Raw genomic sequence first — 8147 nt, forward strand, 5'->3', positions numbered from 1 at the left:
AAAACCTGGGCTCCGGTGATGTCTGGGAGGCTTCTGGGAAGAGGCAGGAGATGGTTGAAGCAGGCCTTGGGGTGGATCTAAGGATAGGGGTTTCTGGAAGCTCTGCAGTGACTGTCATAGCCAAGAAGGTGGGGCGAGGCTGCCTGGGGTAGGGAGAATCGGGAGCCTGAGCTTGCCGAAGTACCGGGTGTCATGTCAGCCAAGGCACTTAGGAAGAAAATGGGACTGATATTACTGAGTTTGCTCTAAAGTGCTCATCCTCATGGCAGGGGGAGAGTGGGAAAGGGGGATATACCGGGGATATTGGTGGGGGAGGATGTGCACTAGTGGAGGGATGGGTGTTTGAACACTGTGTGATTGTAACCCAAACATGAAAGCTTGTAACTATCTCATGGTGATTCAATAAAATTTAAAAAATAAATAAATTAAGTGCTCCTCCTCTGAACTCTGATTCTGCCTCTCCCACCCACCCCCCACCCCGCCTTCCTTCTCTGGACTGAGCCATAAAGAATTAGCTTGTAGTCTTCCAAGAAGGGGCCTGGGCACTAGGTAGCATTGTGGTTAAAGCAGAGCTCGAGTGCTCTCAACAAACTTGAGCTCCTGGGCAAGTTACCTAACCTCTCTGGACTTCTTTCTGTTTGCAGAGCGCAGATACTACACCTTCCTTGAAGGCTTGCAGGAAGAGGGTGAGATGAGATAAGCAGTGCCCAGGACTCAGCACAGAGCAGGCACGATTGTTTCCTCTGCCCTTCCCTGACACAGGGGCATCAAACCACCCACCTGAGCTGTCAGGACCAGGCCTTGGGGTTCCCCTCTGCCTTGGCGTTCTTCCTGCTGTATCCCCGTCTCTCTTCAGAAAGAGAGAAGACCAGAAGTAATTCCTGAGTGCAGAGCCAGGAGTAACCTCTGAGCATCACTGGATGTGACCCAAAAAGAAAAAAAAAATGTTTCCTTAGAGGAAAGTGTGCAAAGATTGTTATTTCACCCATGGTCCATTAAGATTAAGCCCTTCTATAATATATTGTTAAAGGTTGAGCCTTGTCTGCTTTTATATATATGTGTGTGTATGTGTGTGTGTGTGTGTGTGTGTGTGTGTGTGTGTGTGTATGGCAGGTTACATATATATATCTGTAAAGACATATTTCCCTCTAAGATTGGTTGCCTTCTACTTTAAACCCCATCAAATGTTGTGTGCTACTCTTGGAATATTAGTGGTGTGAGGTATGAGATGTGGCCGCGTGGTTCAGGAATAGGTTCACTCATGGGTGAGACTCGGCCTGAGCGTTTGGAGAGTGGCCGTGAGAATGGCAGCAGTTGAGTCCTGGAGGCTTTCAGCTGCTGGGGCGGGCTCCATTAGGGCGGGGAGGGAAACTCACCTGCCCCCCTCCGAGTTGCCCCAAATAAAACACCTTGGCACGGGGTCCAGCATTATGGCTATGGCATGCTGCTTTATTCTCTCTTCCAAGAGATTCATAATGAGTCTCTGGATCATTGGGCCTTCCATTTCTTATCGTCCTCCTAACATGGCTGGACTAGAGCTTCCCAAGGAAAAAGATCTGGAATTCTTACAGAAGTACACCATTTGGAAGGTGAATCCTTCTCCTTTTCATCTAATCAACACTTGACCTGGTTTAAGGAAAGCCTCCAGACCTTGGAAGTGAGGCAGAGTGAGGAGAGATGTGAACTCTGCCTTCCTCAAGGAGCATCTAATGAGTGCCCAGTGACTCCCTGTGTGTTTGGGCCCAAACATTTTTTTAAATGTGAGAACTAAGATGCCAATTTGTATAAAACAGATAAAATGCAAATGTTTTTGTTCCCCATTGATACAAATGTTGAAGACTGCCCAAAGAAGTTAGGAGTTGAATTCAATATTATAAACCAAAAATGTTTGAAAATGTAAATAATGTCTCCTAATCTTGTGCAAGAGAATGGAAAACGTAGTGAGAAATTTCTATTTGTACTCACACCGGAAGCGTGACTCCAAGGAGATTTGTTCATTCTGGTGCTCTCCAGCCAACTGTAACCTGCCACTCTGAAAAAAGTGTGTTTCCCTGTTCTTTATCTAGAAAAACCTGTGACCATGCAGTTATGACAGCTGCTGTGAAGTAATGGGCCCGTCTTCCAAATCTGCTTCATATTGTCAACACAGTTCCTTTCTCTCCACCTATCACTGTGTCTCTAGTGTGATTGGCCTCTGAGCCACAGTGGAACTGAAACTTCTTGGTTTCTTGACCAGTAGAAGTCACAGAGGTTTCAGGTCATGCCCTACTGGAATCTGGATAGCAATCGTGTTCCAATATTCTTGGTGTTTCCTTGACTGGATTGGGTGGTTGTCCTCTAAATTGGCTTCATCGTCCCAAGTTTCCTCTTGAATAAAAAAAATTCAGTTTTGACATGTGCTTGTCTGTAGCTGTATGATGATCGTTCTAACATTTGGAAGAACCTGAGAATCGACTAGCCTCGTTTTCCTTTTCTGTAACTGGGGAATCCAAGAGCGGTGCCAGCACTGACCAGGTGCCAGGAACTTGTGAGCTGCTTAGACACCCCAATTTCCTGTCAGCCTCACAGCAAATCCATTGGTGGTGAGAGGAAGCTCCTCTTCCATTATACAGGTAAACTTAGTGGGGTTCAGAGAGGTGAGGATTGCCCCAAGTTCACATAATCAGTGCTAATGGCTTGGATTTGATGTGGGGTGTTGGTTTTTTGTTTGTTTTATTTTGTTTGAGGGCCACTTCTGACAGGGCTCAGGGCTCATTCCTGGCTCTGCACTCAGGAATCACTCCTAGCAGGGCTCAGACCACCACATCGGGGTTCTAAGGACCGGGCTCAGATCAGCCACGTGCAAGGCAAACGTCCTACGTATTGTACAATTGCTTCAGCCCAAGGATGTTTTATTTGGTTGTTGTTGGTTGGTTTTGATTTTGATTTTTGGGTCACACCCAGTAGTGCTCAGAGGTTACTCCCAGCTTGGTGTTGAGAGATTACTCAGGGCATGAGGGGCTGGGGATCAACCCCAGGCTTCCTGCATGCAGAGCTTGTGCAGGACCTGTGGTGTTGTGTTCTCTCTCCTTCCCCCCACTGCATCACAGGGGGCCCGTACCTGTTCCACAGGTTTATTATGGGGCTGTTGAATGAACTGGCACATGGGAGGGTGCTTGGAAACTGCATAGGTGAAGAGAAGCAAAACAGGCCCTTTGGCATGTGGATTGTTTTGACCTCAAGGCAATCAAGATGCAACAGATTCGAGAGAAACTCTTATCTCTTGCTCAATTACCTAAAAGGATTAGTAATGAGAGCCTGACCTAGATAGAGTGCTCTAGTCAGAGATAAGTTCTTATCCACATGACCTATCTGCATGGCTGAGCAAACATCTGATTACCAAACTTCGGCTCTTCTTCCCATCAATATCCCTCCTCCTCTCTGCAGCCAGACCCTTGGTCTGTGGAGACCCCAGGGAGGTTGGGTTCTGTCAGGGCACCTGGACTGTCCCATGCTCTACCAGGTGCAGCCCTAAAATGAAAACAAAACAAAACAAAAACAAAAAATTGGAACCCACATTTTCCTCCTTGAGCTCAGGATGGCAGATACACTGCATCGTGTCCAACTTGCCTTTGACCCTCATATTCCATAGGAACCAATTTGTTTTACTCCTGTTGCTCTGTCTTATGTCAATTATTGGACCAGCCAAAGAACCTCAAAGGGTGGGAGAAAACTGTTTCCTTCTGCCACATAATTATGCAACATATGAATAATTATAGACCCCCAAGACTCCCTCCTTCCTAGCCATGCGTAGTCAGACAGGCCCAGACCCTGGGCTCCCTTCTCCCAAAGAGGTGGATTTCTGCTATCAGCACAGTTGTGGGAAATTCAGCTTTCCAGAGCCAGAGGGAATCAAGGAGGCGGGTATCCGGCCAGGCCTCACCCATACAAGACAATGTCCCTGCCTGAAACTGCCGGCAGGCTGAGTTTTCAGCCTGGCCACTTCTATGGACTGAGACTTGGGGTGTTAGGGTCTGCTATCGATAATTTCCCCCTCCGAATCTGCACAAAGAGTTCAGCCAGTAATGTAACACACAAGCGGAGTTTATTAAGCCAGCTAGCTAGGGTCAAGCTTTCAGGCACGCAGGCCAAAACAAGACCCTGAGCAAGGGAAAAGTTGCTAGTTTTATAGTTATTGCTGCTTACAAATTCAAACAAAAACGTAAGTAAATATTGCAAGTTTCATTATTCAGAAGAAAACATACTTTCAAATAGTACAAACAAGCAGTTACAGATAGGTGATCTAGACATGTTTTCAGAACGTTCTGGCAGCTACCCACACTGCTTGTGTCTGGGTGGCTTCTACAGACCGTGAATAGCGGTTATGAAACTATTTGCCAAGGCCGAGTTTTCAGCCCAAATGACCTTCCCTCACAGATGGCCAGGGAGGAGAACCGGGGTTTTAAGAAAAACAAAATGATCAGGACTGGAGTGATAGCACAGCAGGTAGGGCGTTTGCCTTGCATGTGGCAGACCCAGGTTCGATTCCCAGCATCCCATATGGTGCCCCGAGCACCGCCAGGAGTGATTCCTGAGTGCAAAGCCAGGAGTAACCCCTGAGCATTGCTGGGTGTGACCCAAAACAGCAGAAAGAAAAAGAAAGAAAGAAAGAAAGAAAGAAAGAAAGAAAGAAAGAAAGAAAGAAAGAAAGAAAGAAAGAAAGAAAGAAAGAAAGAAAGAAAGAAAGAAAGAAAGAAAGAAAGAAAGAAAGAAAGAAAGAAAGAAAGAAAGGAAGGAAGGAAGAAAGAAAGGAAGAAAGAAAGAAAAGAAAAACAAAAACAAAACGGTTTAAGTAAAACAAAATGTGAAGCAGGAACCAGGCATGATGCAGTTGCTCCTGCCCTGCTCCGTGACCAACAGGGGAGAGAAAGACTAGATAAGTCAAGTAAAATGCATGTTAACCCAGGCATTCAGTTCCATTATTATAATAATAATAATTAGGTTTTTTTTGTTTTGTTTTTATTTTTCTTTGCCACACCTAGCAGCACTCAGGGCTTACCCCTGGCTCTGCACTCAGGAATCACTCCTGGTGGGCTCAAAGGACAGTATGGGGTGCCAGGGATCAAACCTGGGTTGGCTGTGTACAGGCAAATGCCCTACCCCTGTACTATCTCTCCTGCCCCTACTGCATTTTTTTAAAGGTTTCCTCTGAATCAGGTCCTCTCTGTCAGGCCCCAGAAGCCAGGCCCACCCTCCCCCAAGTTCCTGATCCTTCTCAGCAGCCCAGACCCAGACACTGCCACCTCAACTTTGGGAGCCAAGAGGTTAACCAGTGGGGCCAACTTGGCAAATGTTTACCTAGCAGGCTGCCCCGGCTCTAACTCCAGGTAATTAACTGCCTGCTTTCCCAAACCAGAGCAAGGAGATTTGTTTGGCCTCTCCTCCCTCCCCAGGGAAACTCTTGGCAGAGTAAACACAGCTTTCTGTTCACTCCTTGAGGAGCTGCCTAGCTATGGGGTGGGAGCTGGCGTCAGGAATCAGGCCCAGAAATCGGTTTGGAGGAGACAAAGGGGAGAGAAAGGACTGTTTCTTGGGCACTGGGCTTCACCTCAAGATCCTGGTCAGACTCAGGGTCCTTAAGACGTAATAAAGATTGCTATAATTGAGAAAATCACCACCCCATTCATCACCTTATTTCTATTGCTGTCACTGTCATCCCCTTGCTCATCGATTTGCTCAAGAGGGTACCAGTAATGTCTCCATTGTGAGACTTGTTACTGTTTTTGGCATATGCCATGGGTAGCTTGCCAGGCTCTGCCATGCGGGCGAGATACTCTCGGTAGCTTGTCGGCCTCTCCGATTTCAGAAGAGCAGGAAGTGTCCTCACTCAGATTCCTGATGAGGGAAGATTGATGTAGAGGAGGATTAGCACTCTAGGTATTTTCCCTGCTCCAGAGTGGCAGAGCTGGGACCAGACCTTATCTTCTAACCTCAGTTCAGCTAGACCTTTGGCTCTACCTTTTGGAAGAAAAGGCCACTGTTTATTGAGTGCCTACTATGTGCCAGGCATTATATTACTTATTTTCATTCATTTTTTTTGTAGTGAGGTAAAATGGTTTTATTTAGGAGTTATGAGAGCATCCCTATTTTAATTCTTTAATCTGAAAGGATCAGCTCCTAGAGTCCTTTATGATGACATCGGAAGAGTGAACTAGGGATGTGTCTCAGACAGTTACAGCAAACAGAACTCAAAGCTGTTGGCCTCTCATCAGGGATGCCAAATATACATCACAGCAAAATCACAGCTTCTTGTGACAGGAGTGTCAGCACAGCACTGCAAACACCAGGAGTCTTGTGGTGGACAAGATTATTTGGCTGCTGGGAGAGGCAGTATTTTATCAGATAAGAGGAAAGCAGAGGTCACAGGCTTATGCCACTGTCTGGGTGCAAAGTGATGGCAGGAAGGGGGCACTAGTGCAGTGTTGATTTGATGGGGAGGCCAGCAGGAATGAGGACACTGAGGCAAATCAACGCCCATGTTGTCCCTATTTCTGAGAGCATTCACGCCGGCCTTTTATTCTTTTTAAAAAAATTTTGTTTGTTTTTGGTTTTGGAGCCACAACTGGCAAGGTTCAGGGCTGACTCCTGGCTCTGTGCTCAGGAATCACTCCTGACAGGACTTGGGGGACCATTGGAATTCCATGGATTGAATCTGGATCAGCTGCGCGCGAGGCAAGCATCCTACCCACTACACTATCACTCCAGCCCCTCTGCCTGTCTTCACCCCCTCAGTTAGGGACTATGTTATCTCATACTTCTGGTGGATTTTGTTGCTTTTTTGTTGTGCTAGAGATTTAACCCAGGACTCATGCTTGTGGCATTGGCCCAGGTATTGTCCACTGACGTATTCTGGCTTATAAAATATCACTGTCACTGTCACTGTCATCTATTTGTTCGAGTGGGCACCAGTAACGTTGAGAGACTTATTGTTACTGTTTCTGGCATATCCAATATGCACGGGTAGCTGGCCAGGCTCTGCCGCGCAGGCTCAATACTCTCGGTAGCTTGCCAGGCTCTCCAAGAGGGGCGGAGGAGTCGAACTCGGGTTGGGTGAAAGGCAAACACCCAACCACTGTGCTATCGCTCCAGCTCCCACAAAATATCATTGTCAAAAATTATAAAATGTTGGGGCCGGAGCAATAGCACAGCAGGTAGGGCATTTGCCTTGCACGCAGCCGACCTGGGTTCGATCCCCGGCATCCCATATGGTCCCCCAAGCACTGCCAGGAACAATTCCTGAGTGTAAAGCCAGGAGTAACCCCTGAGCATAGCTGGGTGTGACCCAAAAAAAGCAAAAAAAAAAATTATAAAATGTTGTCCCACCCAAATAGTTGATGATAGAAAGAAAATTATAATAGAGGTTTCCTTGCGAGATGGGATGGATGTTTATAAACTGATAAGGAACTTGAGGCAACTCTCAGGAAATATTCTACATTTGCAGCTAGGTGAGTGTGTGTTGTATCCAAATGTTTTTTTCAAGAAAGGTTAAGTTGTGCATTTATTAGTGCACTCAACACACTTTATTACATGCATATTATACTTTGAAAAAAAAATGTGTTGTCCACCTACTTAGGTAGTAAAGGGGAGAGAAAAAAAAATACCCAAACCAGTTTCTCAAATACCTAAGTAACTTTGGAAGCAGGCCAGAGTGGGAATGTTATCAAGAGAACCCTCCCTGGGTGAGATGATGAAAAGCCTGGAAAATCAATTGCTTGCTAAAAACTTCAAGTGCTTTAGTGGTTTCTCACAGAAAATACTCGCTTCAAAGGAAAGAATGAAACCAGAGAGATAGTACAGTGGGCATGCAGCCAACCCAGGTTTCACTCTCAGCACCACAGATGGTCCCCGAAGCACTGCCAGGAGTGATCCCTGAGCACAGAGCCAGGAGTCAGCCCTGAGCAGAGCCAGGGGTGCTCCCCACCCCACTCACCCCCAATGAAATGGAACTGGAGTATTTTCTTTTGTAATGAGAGAGAGTTTGGGTGGGTTTTCCTAACACTGACAGTGAAGGTAAAATAGACTCTCTCTCTGGCAAGTTTAAAGGTTGGGTCCACTCAAGTGTCCCCTGTGTGGCCTGGTCTGACCTGGTTTGGCACTTGCCAGCTGCC

This window comes from Sorex araneus, chromosome 5 (genome assembly GCF_027595985.1).
Source record: "Sorex araneus isolate mSorAra2 chromosome 5, mSorAra2.pri, whole genome shotgun sequence".
Classification (NCBI taxonomy): Eukaryota; Metazoa; Chordata; class Mammalia; order Eulipotyphla; family Soricidae; genus Sorex; species Sorex araneus.